Source organism: Calonectris borealis, chromosome 3, assembly GCF_964195595.1.
Source record: "Calonectris borealis chromosome 3, bCalBor7.hap1.2, whole genome shotgun sequence".
Taxonomy (NCBI): domain Eukaryota; kingdom Metazoa; phylum Chordata; class Aves; order Procellariiformes; family Procellariidae; genus Calonectris; species Calonectris borealis.
The window spans coordinates 15,518,846-15,538,919 of record NC_134314.1 but is presented as its reverse complement, the minus strand read 5'-3'; positions in this window follow the sequence as shown (position 1 = coordinate 15,538,919).

The window sequence follows — 20,074 nt, the reverse complement described above, 5'->3', positions numbered from 1 at the left end:
GGCAGCAACAGAACAGAGGTATCTTCCTCCCTTCAGTAGTGACCAAATGTATCCTTAAAACCAGACACTTCCACCTGGAACTGTGAATACCTGCACTAAGAGGACACCTAGGAGTAGTGTGCTCTATGGGTCAAGCCAAGTTCTTCAAGGTATGGGGCACAGGTGGATAAGTGTCTGATTTCTGCTCGTGCTGAGACCTGACTCAACAACCCACACGTGTTGTGCTATACAAAGATGTCATTAAGTGTACACTTATGTTCTATGCTTACCCTTAAAAGGACAATTTCAGTGTTTGCTCTTGAGTACCTGGCTTCGGTATTTGTGTGTGCTTCCACAAGAGGAGTCTCATTACTCCATGAGGACCACTGGTCCCAACTAGTGACCACTTGTCGGATGAAATCCAGCCTTTATTTTGGACATCTTCTTTTTTTCTTCCAAGTTATTTAGTTTGTTGTTTCTCTCATAACAATTTATGGTTAAAATTTGATCTAATTCAGTCACTGGAAATAAGGATAAAATTTAGGCATGCATTTTAGTCAGTCATGTGTTGGAAAAAACCTTCAATTTCATGCAGTTACAGTTTAATTTTAAAAGCTTGATATCAGCCTGCTAGAAGAGAGGAGTTCATCCTTATTGGTCACCTATGGGCATTTTATTACTTCGTATTTTGTCGTATTCTACTCCCTCCTATGTGTAATCACCATAACTGCAGATTATTTGTAATTTCTAAGTGTTTGTAATTGCTAATTAAGTGTTTTAGTTTTCACTTTAGCAAGAAATGTGCCTGATCCATGTGAACAGCCTTTAGAGCAGCTGTAAGATGGAGTGTATCTGTGGGTAAAAATTGCAACTCTTCTGGGTACCGAGTTTCTGTCAGGGCTCCAGCTGCATTTGGTGAAAAGATTTTACTACACACAAACTTTTTATTAGAATAAACGTTGCTTCAAAAATTACGTAACGTGCCTACTCTCCTTGGTAGCTCAAATCAAGGCCAATCAAATCAACATGCTCAAGATGAGGAAGTACAGGCATATTTTACCAGTTGTTACTTTTTACAAAGTCTATAATTCAGTTGAAGGAACATATCTTGGAAGAGCAGTAGCATGATTGCAACAGAGACTTTATGGCAAAGAGAGAAAAAACATTTTTTTTTCTTTTTTTTTCTTTTTTTTTTTCTTTTTAACATGATAAGAAATGTCAAAAAAAAACATTTTCTTGGTTTTGTGTAGAATGTCAAGTCTTTGCTCTGTCTAAGGAGCTGCTAACATGAATAACCAGTGATCTCATGTAACCTCAGGACAGCAGCGAGATTTGTCAGAAAGTTAGCGATGTGCTGTCTTTAATTTAAAAAAGGAACATCAGGCAGCATGAAATGCATGATTCAGAGAAATCCACAGACATTTTGCTATTGACTGCAGCTGATAAAACTGGAGTAGTCAAAATCACCTGATTTCATCCCTACTGATTGATCAGGCCATGAGTATATAACCCACATTTTGCTGCAGGATGAAATTTTTCCAGGATAAATTTAGCCTGTGTGTAGGAAGCCAGGACAAGGTCAAGGTTGCATTTATGTCCTCAGAGCACAGGAGATGCAGAGTGATTGTGCCCTTCCTCTTTTTTTTCTTTTAGAGTAGTCTGTCTGCATAGGTAAAGGTAAGAAAGATAATGCCCTTTGCCCCTTGTGTAAGAGAAGCATTGCTGAGCTGTTCCAGAATAACTCTGCATGCTGACCTGGCAAGGGGCAAGTGGTATTCTGAGTTCTAGTTATTAGCCAGTTGAGCAAGGGGAATCCTGTGCCTTATTTTTTTCCATCAAGTAAGCTGGGATTGTATAACTGATTTTGTAAAATGCCTTGAAATCTATTGATAACATACCTCTATGATTTAACATGCGTATCATTCTGCTCCTTTTTCTACAGTTCTTCAACAACACCATCACCATTTTCTGTAGTTAGTAATACTTAGAGAAATTAAGTTTTTAGGTTTTGGATGGTCTCGCGTATAAATAAGTCCCGAAGATAACGAATGTAGCAGATATAGGGTATTTTATGCAAGCAAACATAGACTTCTGGTAATCTGTTTTCCTAAATTGCAGAACAAAGACCAAAATCCCTCGGTCATTGTGTTTAAACAGTTTTATGTTCTGACTTTTTCTACTCTGCCAGTACACTTGGCTTTTATTTAGGACAACTGCAATTCTAAGTGACGTTTGCTACCTTGGGGTTTGTGCTGCTAGGTCACTCAGAGTGCATTTGGAGGCCACCATGGCGAGTCCACCATAAAAGTAAGGGAGAAATGTGTGTATTATATCCAAAGGCTATCTACCCCAGAAGCACCAGACTTTGCTAAAGGGTAGAAGGCTTCTCATCTTCTTTCTAATGGTAGGTGGGATTAAGAGACTCTAAATATTGCTGCTCTCATCCATAAGTAATGTTTCTAACATTGTAGCTGTCGGATGCCAATTGTTCAGAGAAGCGGAAAAAAAGTGTCTAAACTACATCTTTCAATATTTCTTTGCAACTTCTTGACACCATCAATTTACTGTGAGTTCCAGTCAGCTGAATCAATAACAGATATAATCCCTAGAGACCTAGGAAAGACCTTCTTTCAGGAGTTTAGTAGATAGGCTGTAGACTTCATTGTCTGGAGCGGAATCATCGTGCTTTTGCTGCAGAACTAGACCGGAGACTGTGATATTTAGGGCAATTTCAAAGGTTGTTCCAAGATTGTTTTCACAACAGAAGGTTACCCTGTCAGAGCACAGCAGGGGAGGCTGACCGCACTTCTGGAGTCAGTATAGACAAGCCCAAGCTTTGTTCTGCCTCTCATCTCTTAAATCAAGTTCCTCACAGAGGGGCAGAGAAACCCACTGCCAGCTTTACATGTACAGGGAGGACAAGATTCAGACCATCTAATGCTATTGAAGCTGGGAGTTATGGCTTACACAAGTGGAATTTGGGTGTGGGATTTGTCCAGCTAAATGTTGACAACTATATTTCTCTTTTCTGACTATAAAAGGAGCTCAGTGTGACTAGCTCAGGCATAGATGTCTAAAGTTAGATGGGATTAATCCTCCCTGCTTGCCAGAGTCCCAATTCATTTGCATACACAGAAATGTCTTGTTCCTTTTGAGATACACCAGGTATCCAAGGCATCTGCACAAGGCTTGCAGATGTGACACAGGAGCTATGGAAGAAGGACCTCTTGTGAAGAGAGCACTGGAGATGTGGTGGGGTGCCCTTGAGCATCTCAGATGGCAGCGGGTGGGCATATCTATATGGACATGCATGTAGGGTGGTCCAGAAGACCTTAACTTCTGAAAACCTAAGATTCAGAACACTGTTCTCTCATTAGCTTGAGTTTCCTAGGTGTCAACACTTGGGTACCTTTAAAAATGTAAATATATGTGTAACTTATGTGGGAAAATGCTCTCCTTCCCTCTTCAGAAATGGCCACTTGTGAAACAAGCTTGCAAACGTTGTTGGCCCAGAAGGGCTTCAGGCCAAAGGAGGCCTGACCCTTACGTAATATGTGAGTAAGCACTCAGCCACGGCCACACGTGGGCTGCTTTAAGCCTTTTACATCAAGCAGTCGCTGGATAAAACCCAGAAGTAAACCCAACTGCAGAGACAGCATAAATCATCATAATAAAAAATAGTAATGAGGAATGTTGATATATCAAGATATAGTGGGAGACTGAATAGAAGATGAAGAGCAAATGCATTTATTTACTTTTTATAGCCTGTCACTATTTTATTTTCCTCTTGTTACACCTACATGTGCACCTAGTGAAATAAAAAACTACAGCCTGCTAAGTAGAGAAATTAAATGCTTTAGAAAAGCATTTCCCATTTCTTTCCTTCAGTGTCCACCAGAGGATGTGCTCCCTGGCTCCAGAAGTAGCTGGTGTAACTAAATAGCTCATTAAAGGTGCCTTGTGATCCCTTCTGTTGTGTACATGGCACTTTAGCCTGTTTGCTCTTAGACTTTCTCCCCCCACAACTTTCCTCAAAAACAAGTTGCTTTTTATTTGAAAGAGAGATCTGCGTGTTGTCGGAGAGGAAGATTCAAATCAGGCACAGCACAATAAACACAACACTTGCAAATCTCTCTGGTTTTAGGCAGTAGGAAAATGAGTTCCTAGCATTTGCTAATACTTCTCCAGACAAGTGTGTTCATTAAACAATGTTAATGTTTTTCTTCTCTTAAAAGCCAAGCTATGGTATGAGGCAACCTTGTGTTTAGCAGTTGCTCACTGAGTAAAAATCCTATGGCAACCAATAAATGGAAGCCAAAAAATGTTGCAATATTATTTTAGAGGACTCATCTGCTTATTTTTACAGTTAGCCTTGCATAACCTTCTGCATTTTTGGACTCTGCCTTATGTAGAATATTTCTTAAAGTTTCCATTTATTTCAATTGTACTCTGCACATTAGGAAAACTCACTTATAAATGAGTCACAAATACTTTCCCTTTATGATGTTATTCTGCCCTTCTATAACCTATTTATGTACTGCCCTTACATAATATTTATTTGGTTTTATAGTTTTGCTGAGGATCTAAAACTAATTGTTTAGTCTGCAAAGCAAAGATGAAAATAGTGTCATGATAGTAGCTTGAAATGTGTTTGCTTCCTGGGATTTAAACATGCGGACACAACAAATGATAAGTGTGGCTCCCAGCTGATGATCAGAGCTGGATTTGCAGCTTGGGCCACCCCATATCTATCACAAGGGTGTATGGGGTTTGGGACGGGTAAGTCTAATGGTAGATTTAAAATGACATATAAAAAAATCCATTTAGCATCAGTGCAGCTCAGGTGTTTCGTGTATGCCCACCTCCGTATTACCCTGGCATAACTAACAGTTATCAGCAGAGTATCAAAGCCTACATCTGTAAGATTCGGCCTTGATACAGATATGATGTCCAAGCAATGATATAATTCACTCTCTCCTCCCACAAAAATAGCAACAAAATCCTGGCAGCCTGTTCATCTTTAGCCAACGGTATTGCAGTACATGAATTGCTTCAAGACAGCTCTCTATAGATTGGCTGGTTCATGCCTGATGTTGCAACCCCATCACCCATGACGAATCACACATGTAACTGTTGCAAAATTGTATTCTGAATAAATAAAGGCTTGGAACTTTTTCTCTGTCTTTCTTCAGCAAACAGGCTCTTATGTAAAAGTGGAGATGGATGAGTTTGCGTGCCTGCATGTGTGCATAAGGGTGTGCATGCACACGCATAAATGAACAATCCTAAATGAGAGAGGGGGTGGGGGACAGTACCATTCTGCTTCTCACATATCTCTGCACCAAGCTGGATAAGAAGCTGAAATAGGAAATAGTGACGTATTCCCCAGTTGCTTCAGATCATCACAGCTTATTTCTTCAGCAAGAAGAGCTGGGGAAAGGTTTGGCACTTCTGTAGGCTGGAGGTTTGCAACATGCTGTGCCTACTGTTTGAGAGGGAGGCTGATGGGAGGTGGTGGGACCCTCTCCTTCACCTTTTCAGGAAATCCTTGCCCATGAAAATATACAAGTTTTGTAATGGAAAATTTGTGTTACCTTCTGCATATATAAAAAAATAACAAAGGAACCAACCAGTTCAGTCCTTGGATTTCTTAAATACCCTTGGGTGGGTTTCAGCCCCCTGAGCTTTAGGTTTCTGCAGGAAGGATGTCTCAGTTCCTGCACAGTTCATGGAGACCCATTCAGCGCAGCCTGTGGAGCCTACAGAGCAACTAATCTCATCCCAAAGTAGACACTGATATTTGATCAGGTGAGTGGCACCCTACACCCACTGCCTGGGAACTCTCTTGTTTTTTAAAACAGGAGCCAAAACATCTAGCTCAAATATAGATGGCAACCTTGTAGTCACCAGAAATCAGGAGAGCAGTATCCTACTTCTAGCCTGACACAAAGTCTAAGAAAATCAATGTAATAATTTACATTCTCATTGGTTTCCATGGGCCTTGAACAGGAACATTAAGCATAGGAAATAAAAGAAGTATGTGTACAAACAGGTATTTTTATACATACAATTATACATTTATAGATAATAAGGTAGAGTATAACTATTCATACGCCAATCCTATTAAAACGTGTACTTGGATTGCAAGTTCTTTGGGACAAAGACAGGTTTTTTTCTCTATGTTTGCATATAGCAGCATAATAAAGTCTGGATATCTCTAGGACTGGGGGTCGTTCTGACTATTGAAGTAAAACTAATGTGTTAGAATGGTTGAATAGTTTTAGGATCAAGTAAAATATGTCCTATCTTATGAGATCAGCAGCCTCCTATTCTTCAGACAAGGCATCTGCTCTGTTCTAATTTAATTCTTTGGGGTTTTACTGTACGAAGGGAACAAATTTTATGTATGAACTTTAGCTGCAACTGACCTAATATTGCAAAACCCATTTCTCACAGAACCTAAGCAAGTTTTAACCCAGCTTTTGAAAGGAAAGCAAAATATAATAATCTACTTCAGCAACTATACTCAGAAGATAATCTATTAAGGGTAAATGAAAACAATGGAATAATTTTCTTTTCATGGTCTTGCTCTGAAAAAGGTCACATAAAAATCTCATAAATTGATGTATTGTTTGTCATCTTAGATGTTCCCAGTATGCCTTGGAATATCAGTCCAAGAGAAATCATCCAGTATATTTTCTGAAGTTTTTTTTTTAAAGCAATAGTATTTTTAATTATATCCAACACTGTATTACATTACATATTATATTACTATACTTAAGAGCAAGCAATCACCTTCTTCAGATTTATGAGAAAAAGGAAATAGCAGAAGATTTTTGAAAAGTTTAAATCTACTGGTTTGATAAGCATAGTTTACTGGTTTATAAAACCAAACAAGGTGTGACAGTGTCAACAGTGATCCTTCCTGATCCACACTGACGTTTTGTGGAGTTCTGCTGGGTTTATTGCTGTTGTTCATTTTGTGAATATATTTATTTATGTTCAGTCCTGACTAGTAGTGGAAATATTGCCAGGAACAAGGCTTTTGTCATGATAGTCATGGTCACGAAGCTGTGGCTGCAAGGTGCCTGTGCCGCCCTAATGAGCTGCCCACATCGATTCATCTCCAACGTTTGGACCCAATTTCAAATACTCCAGAGCAAGAATTCTCCAAGGGTGTCTTGTGGGCTGCAGGCAGCCTGCAAAACCCCTGCTTGGGGTCTCAAAGCATCTTCTCATCTGAAGCCAGCTGGCAGACCCAGGTGGGCATCAGGCTGGAGCTGCCACAGGGGTCTCCACAGCTGCACTGTAACTGCAGTAGCAGTCAGGGTGTGCAGGGCTGTGTAGTTCAGCAGACCCCTGAGAGGCAGTGCTGCAGCACGGCTCGGTTTTGCTACACACCCCCCACCCAACCTTTAGATAGTTTCGTGCGAAAAAAAGTGTTGCAAGGGCAAACTCAGTATCTTCATAAGGTGAAGGTATGTGGTCCTCTCGTTTATAAACCAGTATGGTGTTTCTTGCAATAGGAAATGCTATTGTAAAGGGATATTGTTGCAAATTGCCTGTACTTAGCACTTGCTGGAGGTTAATGCAGTACACATTTACCGATCTATTAATTATGGTAGGTTAATTATAACAAAACACCCTTCTTTCTGGGGTTTCTTTCACTTCATATTTCTACTTGAAATGAACAACCTTCATGAAGAGGAGGTTGAGAATTAGGGTGGGAAGAATAGAGGTTAATTGATTTTTTAAAAATAATTTAATTTTTACTTTAAAATAAAATGTGAAATTAGACAAAGAGGAATGCAGAGCACTGTCTCCTCCCCTCACACAGCTGGATACGTTCCACGGTCCCTTTTTTTTGTTGCTGCTGTGTCATTTTTTCCCCCTCCCATAGCAATGCACAACTCCCAGGCAGCAGTCAACACATACAAGGGTTTCATAGATTCACACATAACATCTTTCCAGCTTGTATTGTAGTGCTGTCTCCTCTCATCTTTTAACAAAAGTTTTGTAGTTTTAATATTTTTCTTAAGACCTCATCTTCTGGAGTTTTTTCTTTCTGTCCCTGGTTAAAACTTTGGATTTATGTCTCTTATGATTGTACAATAAAGCTAAAATGACAGAAATGCATAAAGTGTCTTCAGATGTGTTATTTTTTTAAAAGTTCACAGTTTTTAAACAACCTGTGTGTGTTTTGGAGGCCTGACTTGTTTGTTATTTTTAGTGCTGAAGCTGAACTGAACTGCAAAAGCCAAGAAATGTTGTAATCACAACTCTCTAACTACTGTGTTGTAATCTTATTTCATTCAACTGCTGAGGGCTTATATGACCACTGAAAGGAATGCAGCCCTGGCTGGGTACTTTCCCTGTGAAAAAATGTTAATTTGTTCCATGCCATCACCATTTTTTTGGGTATCTATGTCCAAGGCCAACTTTCACTGGTCACTCCAGGTGAGATACAGAAGGACAGAACAGGAGACTAAACTTCCCTGTAATTTCTAGACCTCTAGAAATTATATCCTTTAAGAGCAGCAGTTTTTAAAAGCTTTGTGGTTTAGTGCTTTTAATAATATACATTATTGCTTTGCAACTCAGTATTCCTCTGCAAAATATCCCAAACATCAGAAATAAAAGATAAAAAGAATGAAATGCACATTATCAGGGCATTTTGAAAAACACTTAGATGGCCATTTCGCACTGGGAACTTCAGGAGTAATGGTGTTTCACTCCCTAGAACTTGTGCTCCTGTTTCTGGCCCATGATATGTTGAGGATAGTTTTCTTTCAAATTCCACACTTGTGTTTAGAAATAATTGTGCCTGATGCTGAGTTTCGTTATCATTTGGGCCATGGTACTGAACAATTAACCATATTATTTTTTAATATTTAATTGCACATTGTAAGTATTTTATATGATTATTTATATTTATAAATAAGATAGAGTTATTAAAATATATTGTATGTACATAAATATCACATATAATTAATAGCATATAGTATACACTATATACTAAAATGTATATATTTATATATCTATACAATTTGAAATTACTTATGTGTTTATATAAATGTACTTATATACAGACAAAACCCGAGTCCATTTTGTGGTGTCTTCTGTTCAGCTCGGTGAGGAACAAGTTGTTCTTATGCTGTATGACACAGGGCTATTTCATCAGCCTGTTCCTTGTAGTTCCTTTCATATAAAGAGGGTTAAGCAGAGTCACCAGTGAGAAAGGAGCTGGTTGCAAATGCCTCATCGCACAGATTTTCCTTTCACACTGGGGAGCTTCTGGGGCAGAATGACTCAGGTGACTGATGGTGTTAATGCCAACAGGAAAAAAGATAAAAATTTGGGTGGAAGGAATGCAGCAAACTGGTAGAAAGAACTTCAGTCTCCATAGTCATCTGTCTTCTTCCTGATCTGAATCTACCAATTTTGTTCTTCCCTTCCCTTCCCTTCCCTTCCCTTCCCTTCCCTTCCCTTCCCTTCCCTTCCCTTCCCTTCCCTTCCCTTCCCTTCCCTTCCCTTCCCATTCCTACCTCACAATTGCTTCCTGCTGTCCCGTGAATGGTGCTGTGGCTCCTGAATCATGAATTGATGAGTGCAGTGATCTGAGGAAGCAAATTATTGCTATAGAAAAGTCACTATTGCAGAGTTTCTCCCCTTCAAAATCCACGGTCTGAAAGGGATATATCCGCCCCTCCTATTCCCCACGTGTAGGAGAGTCACACAGAAACTGAAAACAGAGGGCAATTTTTAATTTTCGTAATTGCCTCAAGACAGTTAAGGCTTTATGCTATAGCACAACCAGTATCCCCAGCTCTTACTACATTCCATCAAACTTGAATGCGCTGTAGCAGAATTTTATTTAGATTTTGTAAGATTTGGCCTTTTGAAATCAGCATAAATTATAATGTTCCAGTCAACAGTTTGTCCAGCAGACGGCAAGTCGCTTGATTTTGCTTTAATATGTCTCAATCTGTTAAACAATAAGTCTTTTCTTTGCTGAAGTAGGGCTGGTGTGCGTGCAGTAAGAATAAGCTCATTCTAACAGTTTTGTTTTGCTTTTCTGTTCTATATAGCGATAGTTTGTAAATGCACTGTATTAAAGCATATTTGGTAGCAACATGTGAATCAGGCTGATAAAAGAAGAATTGACCCAAACTACTCAACCTCAATCTAATAAGATCAAAACACATCAGGGAATTTTTGCTTATTTGGGTTTTTTTGTAGCTTATTTTTTCACAGCTGTTTAGTTTTTGTTTTGAAGAATGTCTGAAAGCAGGACTGTGAAATGCTGTATGACAAGGAATTCTTACGATATTTTTCTATGTGAGCATGAGCCAGAAAGCTCACAAGAAAGATTGTTTTCATCTTTCCTGACTGATATAGTTAAGTATTATCTTCTTTATAGGATTTTGCTAATTACTAATCACTATCAGAAAAGGGATTAAATATGAAGCCATACATATCCAAGATATTTTTCAGGTGGAGGGACAGGTTTGCTGACATTAACCTTTTGTATCTTCATTTTCTCAGTCTTGTTTCTCTTCAAGATACTGCAGACCAGATGCTGTAAGAGAACATAAACTTTAAAGGAGAAACTGTTTTTTGCACAAAGCTCCTTCTTAAACCAGCATCAAGATATTCCAGCTATTCCAGGTTAAAATCAAGCTGATTCCTCTATTTTTAGGAGTATTCTTCATGACTTACAATTTTATGTTTTACATACAGTACTATGGCAATCACAAAAATCAACTTACTGACATAAACCATAGGCATATGTTCTGCTTCTTATTCCTAGTTAATTCTAATCAGTTACGTATTTTCTTAGAACTAAAGACTCTTTTGGTTGAATATCATAAGTGAATTAGCCAAATATTTGCCAGTATTGAGAAAAACTAAGGCTGAATCTGCCATCTAGGTTCTACATCAATTTTTGAAAAGTTCTGTGGTGGAAATCTTGGACCTGCTGAAGGGAATAAAAGCCCAGTCATTGACCTCACTGGGACCAGACTTTCATTTTAGGTGTTCTATAGGTCCACTGAATGACTTTTCTTTCCAATTCCTAAATTAAAATCTAAAGATTTTCAAAAACTTTAAAACTACCTACTGTTCATCAAAAGTAACAACCATCTGCTCTCTCAGAATTTGGTTCCTTATTGAGCAAAATCTTTTAGGTTTTTTTTCAGGAAAAGTGAAGAAAAAAAAAAAAGACAGTGATAATTTTTTTTCCTTGTTGTCTTTCTATGTGGCTGCCATATCTCATTCCCTTTGAATACTGTGGTATGCATACAGATGGGTGTGTGTTTCAGTCCTCAGGATGCCATTCTCTTTAGTACCACTGGATATTGGGATGAGATACTTAATATTAAGTCTTGCTTTCATTTACAGTCATCCCATGCTCTTAATTATGCCCATTTGGCAGAAGCTGAATCTCTGCAAACCAGGACCTCGGGTCTGGAGTTTCTGTGGTCTGTATCTGCGTAGTTTTTGTGGTTTTTTTTTTAGAGCAGAAGAATGGATGAAAGAATGGTCCTGTTTTTCCCTCTCATTTCTGAAGGGAAATTAAATAACAGCCATGGCTCTGCATTATGGCCTTCCTTTCTGCCTTGCTTTAATTTTAGCCATCTTTTGCTGGTTCCTGTTATACTTAGTTCCTGAACTCTCAGCACAATAAATGTTATTGTTCATGGGGAGAATGAGTTGTATAAATGTCAAGTCATCAACAATCAGCTGGCCAATTGCCTGAAGCCTTTTTTGTTTTCTTCATGGGACATAACTGCCAGTACTTATTTGTATGAATGAGTCTTACACACCTAAGTAGACCTATTGACAGTAGTGGTGAATTGAATGAGGAAAAAAAGAGTTGTGCAACTATGTCTTTTAAACCTAGGACTGAAGTTTTAGTTGTCACAAATCTTTAGCTGATGGTATAGATTCACTTGCTTCTGGCAACATACACATTCCTATATCATTTTTACTTTTTAAAAAGGCAGATAGAAGAAATCAAATTCAGAAGTAGAAAATTGTTATGCAAGTAATTTCAAAAGCAAGGAATGATATGGTTAGGGCAAAGACAGAGGCTCTTGAAATGTTTAGTAAAAATATAAAATTGGATCTGTCTCATGCTATTAGCATCTCGATGAGTGTTGATTTCTTTGGAAGAACATACCAGTGTAGAGAAATTGTTATCTTACTTGATACACCAAACCCCAAGTTCAAGGCTACGGAAGACAGACATGATGAATCTGACAATGTTCACACTATCTAAAGATGAGGAAGGAAGCTGAAAAAAAACCCCTAGTAATTATAGAACAATATATTCAAAGGGAATATTATGCTTCTTGCAGTAGCAGAAACAGGCATTAGTATTCATTTGTTCAATAATAATAATAAATAAAACCAGTAGCAATAAATATATTTACAATACTTTTCCAGCAAATATTCTAGGAGTCTAAAAATAAAATCAAACTAAAAAGGGGTTAACCCACTTTGAAATTGCTTAAAGTTGAACTTTTAGGTAATAATTATTTATTTTTGTAATGCAACAAGATCACAGCAGGGGAATTATCAGCATGAAATGACTGGTATCTGGGGAAGTTTCATGGGCTGACTCCTGAATTTACTGTCATAAAAGATCATCTGGCCCTTCCATAGCTGTGATTACATGGGATGTTTCCCCATCTTGTTTGATATGGCATGTTTCCTTTTTCCTCAGTAATATGAGTGCTTCTTGGCTCCTTTCTGGAGCCACTGAGCGACACCTATGTTCCTCACCCAAGGTGCGATTCAGTTACCTAAACATAGGTGTCTGGCACTGTTTGGGACACCTTGGACTAGCCTGCCTAGCCTTCAGCTGCTGGTTGAGAAAATGCAGGTCTTATGTAGGGTCTGTGTCATGTCTGCCACACCAGCACATCTTATGCATCTCAAATATCATAAGACACTTGCTTAGGTTTCTGACAGTGTAGGTGTTTACATGTGAGCTAGGTGTCTAGGCTACCAGTGGAGTGCAAGGAGCCGCTTATCTCCTTCTGTCCACCTCTACATGGCCCCATGAAATGCCTCACAAACCCTACTGACATCTTCAGCTTTACTTCTCACCAGCATATAACTCTTCACTTCAGTCTTACGTACTTGCCCCCAGGCTACTTGCTCCTTGACTCAGCAGCCAGCACCCACCCATCAGCCCACCAGTACCCTACAGGGTCTATCTTTTCTAGCCTAGTGCAATCCGAGTGCAGCATGTTCTATAGAGAGAGGGGTTTTTTTGGTTAGGTGTTGACTAATAGCTTGGTAACCGTCAATGGCAGTCCCTCTAGCTCACTGTGGAAGGATGAAAGTCCTTTGTTAAAAAGAAGCTGATTGTTCTTTCTGTTTCAGCCCACCAAAATCTGCACAGAGGACACCACAGCAGCTGGGCAAGAAAATCACTCATGCAGGAATTTTGAAATGCCATGAGATTTGTTTCTCTCATCTAATATCAGTTCAATAATTCTGCCTTTCTGATGTAAAGTCGGAATCCCTCATCTCCACTTTGTGAGTCAATTATATCAGGGACACTGTAAGAGGTCTGTGCAGTGACTGGAACTATGTGAATTTTGAACAGAGGATTTGTTTCCCAAAAGTTAACTTGACATTTCCTCATCTTCTCATTTTGTTGTTTAGTTTTGGTGTCTTATAATAATATATTTCTTCTTTTTTCTTCTTCTAACAGCTGGAACTGGTAGCTATCTCTCATAGAGGGGATTTTTTTCCCTTTACATCCTCTTTCAAGGTGAATTTTAATAATATCTCATATGATAAAACAATTTGTCCCAGTAATTTTAGTATTTTGTAAAATATCCTTGCTTTTTTACATTTTTTTTAAAAACCCAAGCTATCAGGAAAACTATATTCAGTTTTTTCCACAGTGGAAACTGTGAATTATTTATAACAGTAGTTTGATTATATTAAAAAGCACAATCCCAAGTCTGCAGTACATTACTGGCTCCATTCCTTGCCTAAAACAGGCGTGTTTATATTTTTCCTCAGTAAATATGTGATAATTAAATGCAAATAGACCATATTTTTCAAATGAATTCCCAACCCTGGAAACTTGGATGATGATAATCTTGCCTAATAAATGCACAACTGCAAATGAAATCAAAGTTTACTGAAGCAGAACATTCTTAGCAGTCAGTAGCAGCCATTACTTAGTGAAAAAAAAGTACAGGATTAATATAGACACGTCATTGAAAAATGGATAGCCCTAAGGTATTTTGTAATCATGGTATATACCTAAGTATTAATTGAAAACACTGTACACTCTTTATGGGATGTTCTCAACTAATCCATTCCTGTAAATTATTAGGCTATATTGAAGTCATGCCTAAGGCTGTCATCAGTTCTCTTGCATGTTCCCCATTGTGTGTGTTATCCCCTGTTTCTAGGTCAGCTTTTCAGCCTTTTTCTTTCCCCTTGTGAAAGAAAGCAATCTCTTTCCCATATATTTCCTTTATGAAGAGAGATACTCATGTTCCTTGGCTGGCAACACCTGGTCTTTTCCTGCTCCCGTATGTTCTGAGGTCCTGAGTCTCCCTTGGGGGTAATGGAAGGGCTTTCATATCGCTCTGCCAGTTGCATCCCAATGAGTGGCTCTGTTTCCTCCTCCTTTTGATGGATTGGGTCTCTCTGCCTTCTCTCTTCCAATCTGCTGGGCTAAAGAAGGGGGAATATCGAATCCCAGAGAAGAGAGCATCAAAGAAGGGATTATCTCCTGTCCAGCCTGCAATGAGAAACTGAAACCTCCTCTGCAACCCTTCTCATTCCCTCCTCCTTTTCTCATTCTTCCCAACATGCTCCACTTCTACACAGCTGTTTTCTAACATCTGGAAATAAATTATCATATGCCCTTAAGAGCCTTAAAGTGTGGGATCTTGTCTCCATGGCAGGATGCTGGCAAGAAGCCAAGCATTGTCTTCGCATTACCTGGCTGGCTGCCCTCCCTGTCCCAAATAACTCAATTTTCCTTGCCGGGATTCCTGTAGCTGCACTCTCAAGACTGTATTCCTGAGATATTTGGAGAGAGGCCTAAGAATATCTCCCCTTCTTTCCTTATGACTTCCTCACATGAAAGTATTTTTTTCCCCTTTATCTAAAGAAAGAGGCTGCATTTCGTTCACTCTTAATGACCTTATGAATGGGGAAGAATGTTATACGGCCCATAAGAAGCACAAATTTAAGCTCTGATGGCTATTCCTTCTGTAGCTCTATCCCTTTCATGCATTACTGTTTTCTTGCCTGAACCTGGAGAAAGAGAGCAGTTGCGGGGGAGGAAAAGGCAGGTTCCTGGAAGAAGGAGTAGCTGACAGGATGTTGCTTTTGTTGGACAAGATCCGTCCTGTTGACAACGGGGAGGACCCAATAATGCTGAGAGTTAGCTACCAACCAAGCAGCATGCTGCCAATCAGAGTTCGGCGGCCAAACTTTCATTCTTCCTGCCAAGAAAAGGCATTTAAATAGGGACTGAAGTATGATTTCAATTTCACTCCAGTTTAATGCAGACAGCAGAAAAACATGGTGACTCACAATACATTCTTGCCCCTACAATAAATAAAATTTCCTCCCAGAAGTCTGCAATTCTGAATCAGTAGAGAGGCATGGTGAACACTTGGTCCTAGGATGTACACAACACACCAGCTGGGTTTTCATTCTAGGAAAGGCCAAGAAATGAATGTGTTGGAAGTTTGTGAGAAAGACCACAATTTACATTAATGTTCTGTTTCCTTCACAGATGCAGAAATAACTGCTTTTAAAAAATCTTGAAGGGCAATAGCTGATCCTATTCTCACAACTATAAATCTTAAAACAACCAACCTATGGCCCAAAGCAGCCACCTCCTTACCCCCATATCTTGTAGCTCTCTCCGTGACGTGTGGTGAGGGGAGGGAGGTGAGGGGGATGGCTGAAGGATGTATTCCCACAGACAAGGCTGTAAAAGTAAAGTTACTGTGTAAAGTACAGATTTACTCCATAGCATTCCTACACTAAACTGTGATGGGTAGGGGAGATTTTTTTCCTTTGTCTGTCCTCCCTTGCTTGATCAGCTTCTCAGTCACATAGCCAAGGCCAGATGACCCCCAAAAAGTTGGTGAGTATTGGCCAGTGGCGTCATTCGTTCTTTATCTGCCTCTGAAGGTAACCAGGAGATATGAATAACAGACTAATTTTGGATTTTAGATGCAAGCCTGAGGTTTTCACTTTATGTAATGCTTTCTGAAATGTCCTGAAAAGAACTGAAGAGTTAGGCTGAAGTCCAGGAAGGGAAATGAATGGCAGAAATGATACATAATCTCCCCTGACATCCTGTTAACATGGCCTCGTGCTTAGCCCATGAGCTCTGCCTTGCAGAGCTGGCAGGGTGAACAAGCCCCTGCCTACAAACGTGTTTTTGCAGCCCTGTCCTGATTTGCTGCGCACCAACCCCTTTGCTACGTGCCAGGGTCTCTGGACTTGTTGCTCCAACACTGAGCTGGGAAAGCAACACGCAGTGTCCCACGTTCCATCCTCCGGAGGATGCTGACTTTCTCTGCACTGGAGTGTGGTGGCCCAAACTGGCATGTGTTCAGGTGATATAGGCTCATCTCCCTTCTCAGACATTTAGAGCCTGGTTCAAAGTCTGCTAAATGCAAAAGAAAGAAAGGTTTTAACTGACGTCAGGAAGTTTTGATCAAGCCCTTCAGGAAGAACTGGGATGAAGGACAGGAAGTACAATTTAATGTGTTTTTGTTTTTTTTTTCCAAATTATTGCTTATTTATGAATATATTTATTGACTTCTTTGATGTTTTAATCATTGTGGAAGCACAGCAACCTGATGGATCCCTATTAACATATATTTAAATACAAAAGGGACAGTATCTTTTTCAGCAGTTTGAGCACCTGCAATTCACATTAGCGTCAGCTGGAATTCTGTGTGCTCAGCAAATTAAACGTTCAGTAAACAATGTTATAACAGCATTGACTTTAAGATGAAATCATAAATGCATGAAAACAGGACAAAGCCTATAGCTATTTGTAGCTATATTCAATCTGTTATGCCTCTCGGCCCTGGAATAGAAGGTTGGAAAAGATCTCAGCGGCTGTGAGTTAGCTCAGCTCCACAATTATAACACCTGAGAAGATGCGAGCTGGTGCTTTGCTTATATTAGATACCCAACCCAAAATTGTCACATAAAAGGAGGATTAATTTTTTATTACAATGCTAAAATCAAATTCATCTTAGAGCTGAATTAGTCTGAATTGCTGAGTCCTGCAGGCCACCACCTTTCTTGTTTGATATGCTGAGACTACTAATTCTCCATTTCTGGTGGGAAGAATTGAGAGGGTGTGATTTTATGCATCCTCATTTTGCTTCTGCAATATGCCATTCCCCAGAGATTCCCATTTGTGGTGTCTACCATCTAATATCCATGCATTTCTAGCAACATTATGGTGCAAAAAGAGCAGATATGCTTAATAAACAAACTCAACCTAAGTATTTGTGCATAGTGAGTAAATTGATCTAATGCAGGCCAAGTTGGTCCATTAAGAGAGACTCAAAGGACTGCTCAGGCCTTGTTTTCAGGTCAGTCCCAAAGTGTATTAACCTGTCTTGAAATGCCTGCGAGCTGTGGGAGATGCCCACTGAATATGCTAACAAAGGGAACCTGGAGAGCTTAAATACAGCCAGAAAAGAAACAAAGCCAACTTTCTATCTGCTTGGGTAAGATATTACTGACTCAAGAGATTATACATACCAGAAATGAGATTTTGACTCCTGCTCTTGGAAATTCCCCCAACAGGAAAAAGCTACATCCTTCCTTGGATTTAAAAAGTGTTGTGAGAAAATCCCATCATTGTGCCTGCCTTCCCCACCTCATGCAGAGAGTACCAGGGAGTCATCAGAAATACTTCAGTGTACTGACAAAGGTCTCCGACCTTTTGGAGGATTATGATAAGAGGTAGTGACCAGTTTGGAGCACTCTTTCTTGGTTTCCTACACAGGCAGACTAGCATCTTTCTCCTTTCCTGTGACACGTCACACAGCAGTGGACTTCGGGGCAAAGAGGAGCTGAAGATGCCCCAGATTGCCCCATTATCTACTTCAGAGGAGTAAGAAAGCTAGAGGATGGAGAGCATATAGGACGTTTGTGTAACAAAAAAAAAAAAATGTACACAGTATAGAGGAATAATGTTCAAAAGTGCCATCCTGTAAGTCTGCAGAAATTAACAACACAAAAGTTACTTAGAAACAGGGACAAGAGCAGGTAAAACATTGGCTGGGTTGGCACAGAGTGTCTTGGCTAAAGTGGTCAGGCTCCAGGTGAAACCCTTCCCTCTTAGCTGGGACCAGTATGCATTTATGCCCTTCACTAAATGAAGGGCAGTCCCTCCTACATTTGGAGCAATCAGGTTGTTTATTCAGTGCTGGGAGCACTTGCTATCACATCTCTTTCAAAGGGAATTTTTCTGACTCATGAAAATCAGGGAAGTGCTCAAATGAAACTCTACTATTTATTATGAGTGCCTCCCTCGGAGCCCCCTGCTTCAGGGCCTGTGGTAGGAGCCTGTTTCTCTTTTGCAATCTCTTTTCTAATACTTCTTTCAGTAAACAACAGCTGACCTTCATAAGTGTGTAGAACTGACTGGCCCCAGGCCCTCTCATCTCTAAAAGAGTAAGCTCTGCTGTTGCACAGACAGATGCATGTTCTTTAGCATGTTTTATCATTGTTTTGGGGGGGATTGGGTGTATAGATAGTTGTGGGTGGAGAGGAACCTCATGAGACTCTGGAATCAGGCAAGTCTTGAGCTTCTGCAGCTAGTAGTTCTGCTGTTGTTTCCCTCAAATGAAACAGTCTTGCTGGGATTTTGGAGGAACCAGGAGTTAGGGTCAAATGGACAGGCAGAGGGGTTGTAGTTTTACTACGGAAAACAAAGGAGAGGGAAAATCTGTAAAGTGGTATCTGCTTGTGATTCACCTCTACCACATAAAAGAGAGTATTTCTGAGACCCTAGGCTCTTTAGCCTGATTTTCTGCTCTAGAGAACTTGATGTGATTATTTACTTGGGACAGGGAAAAGGGGATGTGGCAGAGTCTGATTGATCTTTCACCAAAGAAAGGAAGACGACGACCACACATGCTGCTGGATAAATAAGGCACCAACATGCCATTAGATATCTAACTGGCTTCAGAACTACAAAGATGTGTTTATTATTTACAAGTTTTGCTGTTTGCACAATGCTTGCCCAAGGCCTTTGTGGCCAGGTTTGAATCCTTTTTTTTTTTCTTCCTCCCACTGAGCAGTGGTTTATTTTGTTACAACTCATTTCCATACCTCATGTGAGACGGATGTCACTGTTTGCTTGTTTCCCTTCTGTTTGAGATTTGGATGGTGATCATAAAGGATCCTTGTACAAATCCTACAGAGCACATACTATCACCCAGATTGGGGACATTCAGATCTGGCAGTGCCCTGACAGTTCCTCATTGACTTCCATGTGCTCTCAAAGGAAATTCACTGGTATATTGGTCAGCACTGGTGGGCCTGCCACTGGACGGAGGTCTCAGTCAAAGGTAACTTTCTTCAGCATGGTGTTTAAATCTGTGGTCTCAACCACTGATGCTAGAAGTTCAAATGTCATTAGTATCATGTACGGTAAATGAGAAGGTATAAATGAGGCACAAGGTGAAGATAGGCTCTATATACATATCTATTTCTAATATATAGCTGTAATGTTGCTAATGCATTTTTAAATGTGCACCTAGGTGAACCTTTTTACTTTATTTTGTATTCAAGAACTAAGCCCCTCTTTCTCTCTGCTTTTAGCTTCTTTTTGTTTTCTGTGCACTGAACCCTCCCGTATTATTTGGTGCTGGGGACTAGGGAGAAATGAGTAAGTTCTCAAAATAAATCAAATATATAAAGATATGGGTGATGCCAAGTCCTCTTATAAACCTGTATGGAAAAACATGCCTGAATATGGAGAGCAATTGTACCCTTAATATATCTGGATACGGAAATACATTTTTAAATAAATGTTTTATCGGTCAACTTCTGTAAGAAA